Source organism: Mustela putorius, unplaced genomic scaffold (assembly GCF_011764305.1).
Source record: "Mustela putorius furo isolate JIRA1106 unplaced genomic scaffold, ASM1176430v1.1 tig00003972_pilon_pilon_pilon, whole genome shotgun sequence".
Classification (NCBI taxonomy): domain Eukaryota; kingdom Metazoa; phylum Chordata; class Mammalia; order Carnivora; family Mustelidae; genus Mustela; species Mustela putorius.
The window spans coordinates 2,536,286-2,553,231 of NW_025422115.1; the positions used below are offsets into that span (position 1 = coordinate 2,536,286).

The window sequence follows — 16,946 nt, forward strand, 5'->3', positions numbered from 1 at the left end:
AATTGAGCGCCCCAGGTCGCTGGGCAGTGGGACAGGCCCCAGCTGCTGCAACTCTGAAGGGAGAACTCGGCCATGGGTGCCCTGGGTTTGGTGCTCCTGGAAGGAAGGGGGAGAACAGTGGAGAATGTGTGCCTTTCAAGTCCCATATTTAGAGCTTTTGTAGATGCAAGTAGCCAATTCCAGCCGCAGAACTGCCTGCCCTGGGACTTTGGAAAGGGCGTCCCTCTGTGTGCAGGGCGGCCTCTGCCCTCAAAATATGCTTCCCTATCCCTCCTCCTTCCTCAGAACCACAGTACAGGCATAGAGAGCAGGTTCCAAGTATAACTTTTAGAAACTCGAGCAGAGATGCAAACGAAGGGGAGCTTTCTCTTTACAGAAGGGCCGCCCACAGGGCCCTCGATCTCGCTCTTTCTCGGTTTCCCATCACGGACCAAGCCCCCCAACTGGGCTTTAAAAAGCGAGGTTTTGTGCGGTGAATATTCTACCGGGGCCTTTCCTGGCACCCCGGGAAGCGCTTGGAGTGAAAAGGGGCCGGCGGGATAACCGAAGGAAGCCAGGAAGGGGTCCCAGGCTGAAGTGGGGGGTGGTACCCTGCCTCCTCCGGGCAGGAGCCGCGCCCGGGCCCAGCGGGGAGAGGGCGTACGCCCGGCCAGGGTTCCGCTGACACCCACGCCCCCGCGGGCGTGCTGAGTGCCCGGGATTTCCTCTCAACCAGGCCGGAGAAGGATTCCAGGCTCCTCGGGTGGAATGCGGGAGGTCTTGGGAGGGGGGTAATTCTCCCTGCAGAATGCAGAGCTGGCAGGAGCCTCGGTTAAAAAAAAAAAAAAAAAGAAAAAGAAAGAAAAAAGAAAGAAAGAAGCAAAACAAAACAAAATAAAAAACAAAACCCACACCAATAAAGAAGCAGTCTTAAGCGCTGTCCGCTTTGCCCGCAATAGAGGGGTTTTCTCGGACCAAGAGGGGAGGTGAAACTTATGAAACTCACACCTCGGCAGGGACCCGCGCTGAATGTCCTTTCTGTAACCACTTGACTAGGAAATCCAGGGGCGGGGACAAGGGTGACAACTCCAAATCACAGGCTGCCGGTGACCTCTGGTCATATTGATGGGTCCTCCTTTCCTAGCATCGCCAGACCGGGGAGTTGAGGACACGCCAGTAACCTTCCTGTCTCTGTCCCATTCTCGCCTCACATAAAAGGGGGAAAAAAAAAAAAGTCAGGGCCTAGCGGAGAATTGTAGAGTGCAGGTCAGAGGCTTCAGGGAACTGGAGAGGAACTCGAAAACAAAGCCGAAAACAACCCAAACGCCTCTGGCTGCCCGTGGGCCAGAGCTCAGTTCTTCTCCGGCAGTGCCGGCGCCGAGCCCTCTGCTCTAGGATCATCTCGGGCCAAACCTTGGGCTGGGCCCCGCGCGTCTCAGCCTGGCTGGCCTTGCGTTAGGAGACCCTGCGTGCACCCGTCTTTGCAGCTGCTGAGCCTCTCCCGCCAGGCTGACTCTGGGGGCGCCGCCCAGGTCAGGGACGGTGCGGAGCTCAGGTAGAGAACTCAGGGCCACTGGCGGCTGGGCGGCCGCGGCCGAAACCCGTCCCAACGTCTATACCGCGCGCTCTGCCCTCTCCAGGAGTAAAACACTAAAACATCCCCGCGTCTAACGAGTGCTGGATAGGGAGAAGCCGAGCCACCGGAGGCAACTTCCCGCTGCGTTACCACCAGCGCGGAAAACTGAGCATTTCCAGGGTTGGAAACCTCCCGCCGCTGCTGCGGGAGGTCCGCCCCGCAGGGTCGGCTAGAAAGTACTCGAATTCCTACGTTGCCACCTTGGCATGAAACTAAAAACACCAAGAGAGGCAACGCGTTTCTTTCCGTTTAATAGGACATAAATAAAATGCGCTTTTAAGCCATCTTACTTTCTAACTTCAAGGGAGCCAATGTTAATTTTACCTTTATTTAAATGACTGCCTAAGCTGACTCCCGAAGTGTTCCCCCCGCCCTCCGTCCCGCCCTCCAGATTTTAACATATGGAGAATAGTAATGATTTACCACTCTCCTGGGAAGCAAACAGGTCTTTCCCGCCTGGTGCTCACTCCACCCCCCAACACCTTGACTCATTTTTGTGGATATTGTTAATTTCATGGAACTCTATTTAAAGTTTAGCCTGAAATTCCCGTGCCATGGAATGGCCAGTGTGTCTGCAATGAACTCCAAGTGTGATGCCCTAGGATCAGACCCGACCTTTCCTTGGGTGCCTGCAGACGTCCATGCTTCGTGGTTTAGTGGGCACCATCTCCTGGTAGGAGGCTCCCTGACCCAAGTCCAGCTATGTACCCATGCACGCCCAGGTGGCCGCATTCCCAGGCGGGCTTTGCACTGCGGACTAAAACTCTGTTCCTTGGAGGCAACAACTAGAGCGGTGGAAGGCAGATCGAGGAACTTTGGGCGATCTTTTTGACGCCACGTCCAGTTTTTAGGATCTCTTGCCAATTTCTCAGTGTGTTTCTGTCCAGATAGACTAAGCTCTTTGGAGTTAATTAACCTGAGGTCCAGCTACAATTAATAGAGAGCGAAGAAAGGACGGAAAGAGGGGGACTTTGTAGGAGGAGCAGGGAATTAAAAAAAAAAAAAAGTAATGTGCGTTTAGCCGCATTCCTTTGCACCGGTCGGTCACAGTTAGTTACCGACTTTCCAGCTGCGAGGACGATGTGCGCCATTTACTGTAATTGAATTGCTGTTATAACACCTTTCAGGGGCACAGCAAAGCATTTCAAAAAAGTTGCGTGCTTGGTCTGCGACTGCCTGTCCTCTTCCAGCCGTTGCCAGCCCGCCAGGCACGCCGGGACTGGAGGGCATAGGGCTCCAGGCGCCCTGGGCAGAGCTGGAGGAACCTGGCCCCTGGCGAATCCATTCGGGGCAGCGGACGCCCCTAACCCAGCCAGGCAGCCCGAAGAGGCTGGAACTCGAAGACGGGATAGAATGAGAGATGAGGTTAGGACCTGGAATTGCAGAAGCTGGGAAAGTCAATATACGGTCGGTCGGGAGTGAACTCCAAGCTACGAAAGGTCTTTGCCCTCCCGGTTCCATTGGATGTGAATTCTCAGCGCTCCCTGCCGCAGCTCCAGGTGGTTTGGCAGTGCTGCCTCCCCTTCCCCCTTCCTCCCGCCAGCCTTGGCCTGGCCTCTTTGAGTACCAAATCACCCCGAGGAGATAGGAAAGCTTCCTGCCCCCAGGCTAGGAGTTAAAGGTTGGGGCCTGATGCTGAAACTCTCCCTAGGTGCTCCCCGCCCCAACCCTCTCCGACTCTGATCAAGCTTCCCAGCCTCGGATTTCTGCCCTGCAGGTCAGGGCAGGATGTTGGAGCCCCAAGAGTTCATCATCTCCGTCTCTCGGCAGCCTCTGACGTTTCTTGGGCCTGTGGGACCTTCCTTCATCCCTCTCACCCTTGGGCGCATCTCCCTTATCGCTCAGCAGTGTCCTCGCTGTGACCACAAGACCAGCCCTTTTCTCTGGAACTACTCACTCTACGCTGGCCCCTCTTGTGGCCTGCACATGGATTTTTAGGCTCAAAGAGCAAAATTTAGAATCATACGACAACACCCCCCACACCGCCCCCCAATTAGGATCTCCAGGCCTTCAGCGCACCCTATCTGAGCTCTCCAGATGGGCGGCAGGTTGAAAGAAGTGGGGCAGGTGGGGGCAGGGGAATCTCCCTATCCCAACGCTCCAGTAAGATCCCCGAGGCAGGTTTAAAGGCCCAGAAAAGGAAAAGGCAAGTATTGGAGGCTGGAGTGTGCCTCATGTGTCTAGGAGGTGACTAGAGTACCTCTGGGACCAGCGCACTGGGTGCCGATGGACCTGAGCATTCTCTGTCTTAGATGTGCAGGTCAGCCAGAGAAGGCTAAGACGTTCGCTATCACGCTGGGCTCCCCTGTCCCGTCCAGGGCGATGGGGGGCAGAAATGAGTCAGGCTCCAAAGAACTGTCCAGGGGAGGTTGAGGCTGAAACCAGAGGCAAAACAGGCAAGGAGGCAAAGCCTTCCTTGGAGGAGAAATCACCGTGGCTGTCGCTCTGCAAGCCAGATGGGAAAGCCTTTTGGCCTTTGTTCAGGACTCACCTAACCTATGTGTGTGTACGCGCACGCGTGCGTCTGGGGCCGGGGAGGCAAGTTAGAGGACGTGGAGAGGGGGAGCTTGGCATCTACCACATTCATCAATGTGACTCAGATTGAACTTTTCTTTTTCTGAGAGATCTTCAGCCTTCTCCGGGGATTGCTAGACCTAACCTGTCTTCAGAACCAAAAAAAAAGTCTGTTGCTTTTGGAGACATCCAGCAAGGTGAATGAGCATGCGCTCTGTGGGCCTGAGAGCTGGTTGTGCATCCCCTCTCCTTCTCCCAAAAACGCCACAGCCTGCAAAACCAGGTTCTTTCCCTTTCCTGCGTGGTCAGATGAGGTGTACAGTATTCCCTGCCCCTGGTCCTGGTGGTCTTCTGCAGCAGCGAGCAGGTGGGGATGGCATTGGGGAGCTCGGTAATATGCAAAAATCGGGAAAGTGGCTTTGATGGGGAGACCTTGGTCCAAGCTGGGGGTAGATGACTTCAAGTCTTACCTGAGGACAGAAGAAAAGTAGGACCTGGTCCTCATTTGGACCCTGTTTTCTCTGCTTTGAACAGTGGGTTCTTGGCTTTGTGCCTCAGGGCTCCCCACACCAACAATACACCCCCCCCAACCCCACTCCCTTGTCTTGCTCTGCATCTGCATGGTCTTGAGCTTGAAGAGACACCCAAGGGAGGAACAGCTTCAGAGCACATTAAGAAGTCAAGGGCAAAACCTTGTTCTTCTCAGCATGGATCAATAGCAAGACCTAAGTGGGTCTCGTTGACAAAAGACCCTTCTCACCCAGGACTGCAGGCCAAGCTGGGCTTGTGATGTGTGCCTCCACTCAGACCCACTGCTCAGCTCCATCTACGCTCACTGCCCTTGTCCACTGCCCAGTCCTGATGAAATCTGTATGCCGTTTTGACCCCTCCCCCATCCCTAAACTTTGCCCAGCAGTGATTTTCACCTGGCATTGACCTTTAGTGTTAACCAAAGTTGCTTGTCAACCACTAGAAAGATTCTTTCAGAAAAGGCATGGATTAAAATAGACATAAAGGGACAGAAATGCATCACTGATCCCTGTACATGGCCAAGTTCCTTACCTGTGGTTATCTCTTTACATCCTCACACACCCCAAGACACAGGTACTACTATTGTCTCCCCCCGCCCTTTTTTCCCCCTGCTGGGGAAACTGAGCTTCAGGGAAGTTGAGAGCCCTGGCCAAGCTTAGCCAGCTAGCAATACGCAAAGCCTCGATGGAATCAAGTAGCCCTTACTGGAAGCCTGCTTCTCTCCCAGCCTGGACTCAAGAGAGAAATCAGCTCACTTGGAGAGCGAAAACGGAACATCTCTCTGGGACAGAGCAGTACCCTTCCCTGAAATCTGCTCCCGCCTGCAGGGAGCCAGGGAGATGATTCAGTGCCTGAACCCCTCAGCTGAGAGTAGTAAGCAGCCAGGTCCTTGAATCCCCTCCATGGCACAGCCTACTGCTTCTGGGGCAGAGAGTCTTGACCTGGCACTTTCTGTATTTGGGGGGATGAACCAGAGGGGCTTACAGTGTCTTGTGTCCCTGAAAACAAGGTAGGAGATAATGATTCCTTTTTGAGGTCCTATTAAAAGAGCACTTGCTTTTGTATGTGAAGCAGTGAGGGGAGGGGAGGGTGGAAAGAGGGGAAAATAAAAGAAAGTACCTACAACACATGTGGGCGTATTTATTCTGTGAGATGGACACAGCTTAGTGCATGGCAAACAATGTAATTTGTGGCACCAAAAGAAGCAGTTACATTTCAATCACTCCAATATGCTCCCTCTTGTGATGGGGATCAGGGAGAACACTGATGCAAATACAAGAACTTCCCCTTTACCCAAAAGTCCCGTTTCCTCTTGGAACCCCAGAGGCATGTTCGTAGAGTGGAACCGAGGGCTGTCCCGTTATGTCCCCAGAAGGAGCTGTCTGCAGGTGCTAGCGGAAGGACACGTAGCAAGGAGGACATCTTCCCACTTTTTCTTGTCATCTACTTCACCGACTTATTTAATAGCAATGACAGCAAGTCATTAATGATCCGACCAAACTGGGGGGTTTTCTTAACTAAGCGATGTTCAGTGAATTTAAGAAAATGCTCTCCTTAGAACCTCCCCCCATTTTTCTCTATGATGATATATTTATAGTCTCTCTAAATAATATATAGTCTTTCTAAATATATATTTGACAGTCCCTGTCAAATAAATAAATAAATCTTTTTAAAAAAAGATTTTATTTATTTGACAGAGAGAGGTCACAAGTAGGCAGAGAGGCAGGCAGAGAGAGAGGGGGAAGCAGGCTCCCCGCTGAGCAGAGAGCCCGACCAACACGGGGGTGAGGGGGGCTCGATCCCAGGACCCTGGGATCACGACTTGAGCCGAAAGCAAAGGCTTAACCCACTGAGCCACCCAGGCACCCTTAAAATCTTTAAAAAATAAATAACTAAAATAAATATACTTAAAGATGTATTGCTTTAAATAAACACATAAATGTATATGTTATATATCATTAAGTAAATAATATATAATAAAAGCAAGCAAGCAAATCACAAATGAAACCTATGGTGGGTTTCCTGATGATAAGCACGTAGACCCATGCACAGCAAGTGGAAACCAATAGGAGCTATGAGGGTAATTCCGTCTGTATCTTATAATTCTAATGCTAGATCTGTGGCATCAGTTTTTAACTTTTAGCTGAAGAACCCCTCAGCTGTGGGATCCAGGCATGCTCCCACTTCACTCATTTATGTCATTTATTTATTTATTTAGAGTGCAGGCAGTGGCGGAGGAGAAGAAGGAGAGGGAGAGGGAATCTTAAGTAGGTTCCATGTCCAGCATGGCTCTACCCTGAGATCATGACCTGAGCCCAAACCAAGACTTGGCCGTTCAACTGACTGAGCTACCCCAGGCATCCCTTTCTATGTCATTTAACTTGACTCTGGCAGCAAACATAGGACGCAATTAGTTATTTAATCCCCATATGATAGAAGTGGGCCCTAAGGCTCAGAGAGGTTATGTAATATGCTCAAGGTCATACACAGCTAGTCAGTGACAGGCAAGGTTAGAACCAAGACTGTTGCACCATAGTTTCTGGTAATGAAATCAGTATCACAAAGCTGTCCATTTGGGCTATCTTCAGAAGCATGTCTGGACTTCAGGATCTCTTCTTTTGGGGGGATGGCTGGTTCGAAGAGTGGAAAGCGTGAAGATAACTCTATTCCTCCTTCCCACAGTTTCTCAATATTCCATTTCATGATTGTCTTCAAAATTATTACTTCCTTTGGAGAGCTGCATGTTTTTCTCTGTCTTCGGTGCAATGACCCATGTGTAGGTCTCTACAAACTCAGAAGGTTGGCTGAGCTTTTGGTTTTTGCTTTTGTTTTGGGGTTTTTGTTTTGTTTTGTTTTACTGACTGCTTGGGGTCATTTTCTCATCAGTGAGAGAAGTCTTTGCCTGTTTCTTACAGGTGGGTTGTGACTGTACATGCAACCCATGCTAGAAGACTGCCCTTGAGGGGTGGGACTTATTTGATGCTGAGATGCTAAGGAGTCAAAGCCTTGTCCCCTGGGGTAACTGGTGCAGGGGTCCTTCTACCAGAGCCCACTGACTCAAATTGATGTGCCCGCCTTGGTTCACAGAGGTAGGACAGCCCCAGCTCTTTCCCCGTATCCTCTTTGTCAGATCAATGGGGCAGTGGGAGCCCACTAACAGTACACATTTAGCCAAATGGAAGGGAGAGTCCAGAGCAAAACTACTTGGTGATTCGGATGGAAATTTAGCAACCTGGTGCAAGCTGTTAAGTTACAGCTCTAGAAGGCTAAGGCATCTCTAGAAGGCTAGGCATACTATTAATATTTGGGGGACCACTGTAGAATCAATGTACCTAGTTAGACATTATGATGGTTCAAAACAGCGGGCTGACAGTATTCAAATCTTGAGTTTGCGGGAAAAAAAACATCTGAGTGGGTTCCTGGTCTGGAGGGAGGTTAGGTTAGCTTGGGTCAGCCAGTCCTTGGGGAAGGCTGAGAGGCAAGATAGGCTGGGCCTACCTGCTTATTCCCCATTTATACTGCATTTAGAGCTCTCTCTGGCTTGGCAAGTGGGTCCTGGGAGGAAGTAGAAGTGTGAGTGGGGCCATGGGTGTAACATGGAGAATACAGAACCTAGTAGAAAAGGGAGGAATGGTTATTTTTCTGCTCTTCTGGGACTTTTTCTCATATATATTTTTATTTAACACTCACCTACCACATAGGTAAGATGTTCACAGCCTAGTGCAAGACACTCATAGACACAAAGGCTAGCAAGTCATGGGCCCTGGCCTCAAGGCGTTTTCAAGTTTGTGGGGGACAGGCAAGAAACTGTGACCTAATCTACAGACAACTTATACAAAGAGTTTTGGAAGCTTGAAAGAGAGCGTGGTCTCTCCAGCCACAGAAAATTGCTGGAAAAGACTTCATCATGGAGGTGACCTGACCTGAGACTCAGCAGATGGGGCAGGTGAGGCAGAGCTGGGGTGGGAACAAGAGAGAGAAATAGGAACACCATGGAAGGAAGCACAGGTTCTGTTTTCTCTGAGGGACAGTCAAGGTCATTGCTCTCTGGCTTCCTGGCGTTGGCGTGAAGAAGCTGTAGGTTTCTCACACAGTTAGTGTATCTTCTGCCTCCCTGTCTTGTTCATGGCAGGGAGGAGTGGATGAAATTGTTTCCCAGAGGATGGAGTTTCTTTTTAATCCAACCAATGAGCCACGTTGAGATCTCCTTCTAGAGTGAATAAACTCAGCCACTTGGGTCCTGAGAATTTTACTGAAGGTTTAAGACAGAGAGAAGGACCCATAAAAGTAGAAAATGTGGTGGAAATATCAAAGAAGATTAGAACACTAAGCATTGCAGAGGCCAAAAAATCCTGCCAGAATGTAATCCTAACTTTGCAAGTACGCCAAAAAGTCCTGGTGTCATTGACTTCCTCCTGGGTGCCTGGGTTTCTATCAGAACAGATGAAACATGCTCTTTTGGTTAGTCTTATGTGTCTCTCTCTCCCTTGGGGCTGGAAGCCCCTTAGAGGCTGGGAGTTTAGCTGATTCACTTATGTTCTCAGCCCCTGGCACAGTACCAGACACAGGATAAGAGCCCAATACCTTCTGAATGAAGGAGAGATGGGAGTTTAAGGATATTGGTTTTTCTTTGTGTTAATGGTAGTTGGAGCATACGAACTTTTTAATTAAAAAAGTTTTATTTAAGTAATCCACACCCAACGTGGGGCTTGGACTCAGGACGCTGAGATCAAGAGTCACTTGCTCTTCTGACTGAGACAGATGGGTGCTCCTATCATTTTGGGTTTTTCATTATGATTGTACAAAGTAATCACTATTAAAACTAGTTCTTATAACACTAGTTTTTGTTTACAGTGGGGCTAGCTTGTTGAAGTGAAGGGCTTTTTAAAAGCACAAGAGATATTAAACTGTGTCCTTTGCCTTGACCTTGGATGGTCACCTCCAAGAAACTTGAGAGCCACAAGTTTGAAAACCACTGTGCTAGAGGCTTCAAATTCATGTCCAGTGTGTTGTTTTAGTTACTTCTCAGCATGATAGGAAGGCTCGGCCACACTCTCTATGCTGGTCTTTTTAAGGCTCAGAGCAATTAGAAAATGTCATGTGACCAAACCTTAATTTATTGTGGTTGTTATCTGTCATTCTATGTATGTATAGTCTGTACACTGGCCAAGATACTTTCTCAGTTGGGCTAACTTGTGGTTAAGAAGACATCTTGTTCTTCCTATGGCTTTCACATAGCTTGTGTGACCTAAGGAATGGCAATAATTGGGATTCTTAAAAATCAGTACCTTATGGCCACTTGCCCAGGGAAAGGGCAAGTTCTATGTAGGAAGAAAGACTCATCTAAGATGTTTTGATGCCCTTCTTTTTTATACCGCTGTTCTGTATTAACATTCTCTAACATAGTCACCAATTAGATCTTGGAAGCAAGCATGAAGAAAAGCATAAAATGAGATCAAAACATGATCAGCTCCCTTTGAATTCTACCTTATGTTTTAGCCAATCTATTGGCTCCTTGGCTTGGAGAAATTTCAAATTCCCACTGGCTTAGTGGCAAGACATCTTCTCATTCTTCTTTTCCAAATACGTTCTCCTTTACAAAGAAAGAAAAATCCTTCCCACCACCTTGTTTCTCTTGTGAATTCTCTTCTTAGAATTCATATTGTAAAAGAATTCACACGTGAAAGAGATCACATTTTTGAACACTATGTTTACTGTTGTTCATTGCTCCTGGGTGAGGTAGGAATTCTCAGTAAAGATGCTTATAGCTTTTGTTTGCTTTGAGTTGAGGAGGCCATTTTAGCCTTGGTCATCATTTCAGGGATACTGACCTGTGTCTTGGTACCCAGACAACTGAGATACTATAAAAATATCATCCAACCTCCAGCATATGACTCAAAGAAAGACAAAATGTTGAGGGCTATGGGTCTCCAGGGGCAACGATCAAACTTTCCTATTAACAATATTAAAATATGTTCCAGAAAGCCCTTGTCAATTGATTCCAATGGGATTGGACACATAAATGCAAAAGATGGGAATCCAACTTTTGGCTGATTGCCAGCCAGTGGCTCTGTGGAGACCACCAAATGTAGAGACTTCACTTTTGCAAGCCAATATAATACCTTCTTCCACTTTGAAGAATTATGTTCATGCATACATGCCTACACCAAAGAATCTAATTAATTATTACAACAAATGTATTGATCCAATATTCCTAATTCAAGCATTTCCCAGAAAAGGAAGGAAGGAAGGGCTACTACCTCATTATGGAATAATTATAAATAACATTCTTCACCCCATGATGCTCTTTATTAGCTGCAAAAAAAAAAAAAAAAAAGGTGAGAAGAAAATGAAAAACTCAGGGACGCCTGGGTGGCTCAGTGGGTTAAGCCTCTGCCTTCGGCTCAGCATGATAGGAAGGCTCAGGGTCCTGGGATTGAGTCCCACATTGGGCTCTCTGCTCAGCAGGGAGCCTGCTTCCCCCTCTCTCTCTGCCTGCCTGTCTACTTGTGATTTCTCTCTCTCTGTCAAATAAATAAATAAAATCTTAAAAAAAAAAGAAAATGAAAAATTCAGTAATCATTGAATAGTGACTATCTAAATGTTGGGAAGTTTTCATATAATTCATGGAACACATTTTCTACTTTGCAACCAGAGTCTTGGCTTTGTGCATGTAGATCCAATCTGTTTTTCATTGAGGGACAAAGCAAAGGGAGAGCTGATACTAAATTCTGTCTCTTCCTAAGAAAAGCAAAGCTGAGAGCAAATAGTTAATGTTTACCTGTCAGGAAAGCCAGCATTTCAGAGCCATGAGCTATTATCTTGGTGTAAATGTGAAACTGAAAAAAAAATATGGAACTGGAGTGAGTTATAGAAAGAAGGTTTTCTTGGATTTACCAGGTTTGAGGCACAATGTCGGCTATCTAGAGAAGGATTTTGGGTGAAGGGACAGCTATCCCAAGCCTCAAATTATTAAATGTAGAAATGAAAAAGCCAAAGATTGTTTTAACTTAAAACTTGGGCTGTTAATATATTTCCTTTTGTATGAAGTATGACTACCTGTGCTGTCTTTAAATGGTACGAAACGGCTTTTAATAATCTTCCATGGGAATCAATGAAAAAATTCTTCCTATGTTGCCAATTTAGTGAGCATAAATTACCAGGAACTTTATATGGAATAAATTATATTCTTAAGCCTTCTCAGATGTGCAGCCAATAGAGATTTTAAAGCAGAGAAGGAAATGCAAAACTTCGCTCGAAGGGGCATTGGCTGTATTTGGAAGCTTCTCGGGAGCTGCTTTCTCTCTACCCCTCTGAGGGGATCACAGGGGCTGCGTTCCAACCTGAGGCTTTCACAGCCACATGTGGCTCTTCAGAAACCTGCGTGTGGTTTTCTTCTTGGATTTGAATAAAGCGACAAGGAATATGGCAAAGTGAATACGTTCGTGGGCCCAAGGAGAATAAATGAGGACGTCTCCTTGAATCACAGACAGGACACAGAGGGCAGGTGTCACAGACCCCAGATGTGCCATTACCTGACTTCGGTGCTTCTGTTGAGAACCCTGCGCTCTCACCTTTTTTTTTGCAAAACCATTGTAAGTGCAATTCATGGGCACTCATATATGCAAGGTAAGTTTAATTGATTTGTGGCTTTCCACGTTGCTGACAATGAAGTGGTTCTTTGGCTGTTGAAAGGTGAGGGGAACTTGATTTCATTGCGGAGACAAGATGCCACATTCTCCAAACTGACAGATGGATATTCTGCTTCAGAATTCATTATTTGATGTGAAGGACAATGGTGAAAATCTGAATCTGCTAAACAGTTCAACAGGTCAAAATACAGACCATTAAAAGTTAAATGAATTGGAACGTTGAAAATCATTGGCAAACACATTTATGTGGCAGTTTCAAGCTTCCCTGATGATCTTTTTTGATAGTCTTTTCTGTGTCATTTTGAGTGTTCCCCACTCTTTCAGATAGCTACTATGGGGGCACTGACTAGAACTTTAGGTCTGTGTTGTCCCTTGACACTGAATGGAAAATAACATCCCTCAGCCAAAGATACCAAATATCTTAACAGGGGAACTGATGCTTTCTTGGTCTCCTGTAGAGAAAGTGAGAAAGAGGAGGATGCTTAGTCCCTGGACCCATGTCTAATTAGTCTGCCTTCCCATCCCAAGCACATGGTCCTATGCCATTTATGAACAGAAAATTAAGTTTTAAAATAGCACAGGGTAATTGTAGTTAGTCAGAACATGGACGAGTACCTAAAACGAAATTTATCAGTTTCCTCTCCAATCAGCTCCCCTCCATGGTTTTAAAATGATATCCGGGGATTCTCTCATGTTTCTCTCTTTGAGAGGTGGAGCCTGATTTTCACACGTGACATAGAATGACTGTGGAGCCTAGGTGATAAAAAGCCAACTGTGGCTTTTGGTTTTGGATGTATGCTCTTTCTTTTTCTTTCTCTTGGATCTCTGACTCTGGAAAGTCTTACAGAAAGTCCCACATGGCAAGGAACTGGAGTCTTTGGTAACAGACAGCAAGGAACACCTAGGTGAGTGAATTTGGACTCAGATTCTTCAGCTTCCATAAGTCTTTTTTTTTTTTTAAGATTTTATTTATTTATTTCACACACACACACACACACACACATCACAAGTAGGCAGAAAGGCGGGCAGAGAGAGTGGCAGGCAGAGAGAGAAGCGAAAGTAGGCGGAAGCAGAGAGACTGATCCCCTCGATCCCAGGACCCCGAGATCATGACCTGAGTTAAAGGCAGAGGCTTAACCCAATGAGCCACCCAGGTGCCCCCAGCCTCCATAAGTCTTAAGATGACCTCTGCTCTGGCCAATAATTTGACCACAACCTCCTGAGAGACTGTGAACCAAAAGCACCCCTCCAAGCTCTTCTCAGATTCCTGACCCTCAGAAACTGTGAGAGCGTAAGTGTTTGCTGTTTTAACTTGCTAAGTTTGGGGTTAATTTGTTACACAGCAATCGATAATGAGTACATTCCTCAGAAGTAAGTTGCACAGTGTCTGGGACTGACTAGGAGGCTAATAAATATTTGTGGAGAGTATGAATTAAAATGAATAAATGAAAAGTTTAATTTATATCCTTCCACATCTTTCCTTATCTTACAGCCTCTTTAAAAATAGCTTCATGGAAGAGCGTTTCCAAGGGAGGATCTCTTTAATTATTAAAAGTTCAGTCATTCTGCAAATATTTATGGCTGCTACTATTTGAACCACTCTTTAACTATGAAATTCTTGTGAGCCCATTTTGGACATCTGCCAGGCTTTTATAAGGAAATATTTATTGAAGCTCTCTCTGCAAGTCTCTTTGCTTTCATATAAGTTAAAACCTAGATTTTTGGGTTAGGGAAGTAGACACAGCTCACTCGGATGAGTGAAGGGTGAGTGGAAGGACAGAAGCTATTTGTACACTGATATACTTTTTAAAAAAATATTTTTATTCATTTATTTGAGAGAGAGACCGTGAGAGAGAGAGCATGAGCAAGGAGAAGGTCAGAAGGAGAAGCAGATTCCCCGTGAGCTGGGAGCCCGATGCGGGACTTGATCCCTGGACTCCAGGATCATGACCTGAGCTGAAGGCAGTCGCTCAACCAACTGAATCACCCAGGCGCCCCTGTACACTGATATACTTAAGGTATTCATGGGTGAGGATGAGACCCATCACCAAACTGAGGGATATGAATAATGTAAGGCATTTAACAGTCAATGAGAGCAACTTGTAGAGGGATGTGACTCGCCCATACTCTCTATGGTGTGATATGTGACTGCAGTTGGCCTTTGGGTCAGATAATTTGGCTCAGAATCCCACCTCTTTTATTTAACAACTGTGAAAATTGAAGAACTCACTTCATCCTTTGGAACCTCATTATCTTCGTCTATCAATCAAGCAAGCACAGAGTAGGATTTAGGATTTTTTAAAAGACAAGGTATAAAAAGGTTTAGCTTACCACCTGGCATGCAGTATGTCCCTCAGAAATTGTTAGCTACCTTTTATGATATGTTTTCTATTTCCTCCACTGTTAGATCACTTTCCTGTTCATGGGCGCCTCTCTGTCTTTAGCTCTTAGCAGTATGGTGGGATGGTCTGAAAAGCTAGAGATAAGCGTGACTAAAGCATGGTTGGACTTCTCCACCCCAAGAAGAGCCTGGTGAGATGGGATATGTTAACAGTGTAGGACTGGACTCTGGAGAAGACACTGAACCTTTAAGCTACTGTCCTCTCAGCTCTACATGGCCTTCTCTCCAGCTTTGGTTCTGCCTTTTGACTGGTCTCTCTTAATGCATCTGGAGGCTTCTCTTGCACCACTCAAAGCGACCTCAATGGCGGGTCCTCCATATATCTAAGTTGCAATTCTGAGGCTTGAGCTCTATAGGTCATTGCAGGAATGGCTCCACCAGAAGATTTCAAAGCTGTTGAGTGAAGGAGTCAAGTCAAAAAGTGGTTCTCTTGCTCATCTCTCAGTTGCTTCACCTGGAATTGACCATGCTTGAAATTGTATGAGACTCCATGCATAATCTCTTCTCTTTTTTCTTTATCATGTTCACCTTGCTCACTTTGCCAGTTTCTTCTTCTACTCTCATCCAGTCCTGTAATGTCCCTAATTTTCTCCTTCCTCTTCTCCTTCTACCTACCTACCATGCATGATGAAGTAGGGGAGAATAAAGCCAGGAGTAGGTCTGGAGCACTGTGCTTCCTTCCTTTCCTGACTTTTACTTACTCATGTTGTGTGCTCCTGTTGTAAAGGCACACTGAAATTTGCCAAGCAAATGAGTTTGGTTTTTAGGATGGATCCAGCTGTATTTTATATTTTATGTAGAAGTCTATATTTTATGTGAATGTTGATAAAAAGCATATAAGTCTTCAGGTATCATGAACAAAATATCCTTCTTATTTGACTTGCTTCCTTGCTCCAAGTATACTGTTATTCTCAGTCTTTTTATATTTTCCTTGAGTGCATCTTCTGACCTTTTGGCAAAACATGAATACATAAAATTCACTATACCAATAACCAGTTTGAACAAACTTCTTGGCTTTGAGAGTAAAGATATAATGAGCACAGCCAGGAATATGATGATATTTATTAGATTTATTAAAATGTCCTTACTATGCAAGTTTCTTGGGCCACATGTGTAAATAAATATGACTAATACATTAAAGTATCTAATTATGGTAAATCTAATGTGGCTATTCTCTACACATTTACATTAACATGTGTCTTTCAAGTTTGATATCCATTAGTAAGATAACCACTCCTTTTAGTTTAGCCTTTCTTTCTTTCTTTCTTTCTTTCTTTCTTTCTTTCTTTCTTTCTTCCTTCCTTCCTTCCTTCCTTCCTTCCTTCCTTCCTTCCTTTCTTTCTTTCTTTTTAAGTTCTGGTAGGAGAAATTGAAAGATGCACTCAAGTTAATCTTTAGAATGCCCTCTCCAGGGGACAAAGAAACTCCATGGATTCTCCTTATCCCCATCTCTTCCTATAATTATAAAGGAAAATATCCTAGCAGATCTATGGGGTTCATAGCTTCTTTTTGCTTTAACCCCTTATTTCAACATAAGAAACATATATGCAAAGCAACTGTAGCAAGTGAGAGTGGAGACAGAAAAAAGACAAAATTATTTTATTGTTCAGGATAAGCTAGGTTATTCTGCTGTAACAAATTAGCACTATTTGCTCTTTCACAGAACAAAGGTTTATTTCTTGTTCACGCTTCATACCAGTTATAACTTGGCAAGAGGACTCTGTTCCAGATACCCACCCAAGGGGCTGATGATGGAGGCTCTACCACCTACAATTGAATTCATGGCATCCCCTCTGGCTCTAGCAAAGGAAAAGAGTGTTGGCATGTCTCCTGCCCAGAAGAGACATGTAAGTCTTCTGCTCATGTACTGTTGGCAAGAATTAGTCACCTGGCCAAGCATTACTGCAGAGTCTGATAAATATAGTCTTTCATGTACCTGGAAGTGAGAGGAAAGCACACCAGCGATGCCCATCATATTATATAATTTAGTCTGTGAGATCTAGGGATACCTGTGTCTTAGGTCACAAAATAAGGTAATGGCAGAGTCAGTACTAAAACTCAGCTTTTTTTTTTTTTTTTAAAGATTATTTATTTATTTATTTGACAGACAGAGATCACAAGTAGGCAGAGAGGCAGCAGAGAGAGAGGAGGAAGAAGGATCTCTGCTGCACAGAGAGCCCAATGCAGGGATCGATCCCAGGACCCTGGGATCATGACCTGAGCCAAAGGCAGA

The 16,946-nt window shown here is 45.8% G+C and overlaps 1 long non-coding RNA gene across 5 annotated transcripts in view; it reads left to right on the forward strand.

Moving 5' to 3' along the window:
* The window catches only part of LOC101679792, a 39,216-nt gene that overhangs the window by 10,828 nt on the left and 11,442 nt on the right, over window positions 1-16,946 (forward strand). For 2 of the 5 annotated variants that reach the window (XR_199993.3, XR_006603889.1), the window contains exons 1-2: window positions 14,264-14,330; window positions 16,377-16,560. The exons of 2 other annotated variants lie outside the window; for them this stretch is intronic. This is a non-coding gene — a long non-coding RNA (uncharacterized LOC101679792). Of the gene's footprint in view, window positions 1-14,263; window positions 14,331-16,376; window positions 16,561-16,946 lie in introns of those variants that run through there. One more of the 5 variants, XR_006603887.1, reaches the window with a different exon arrangement.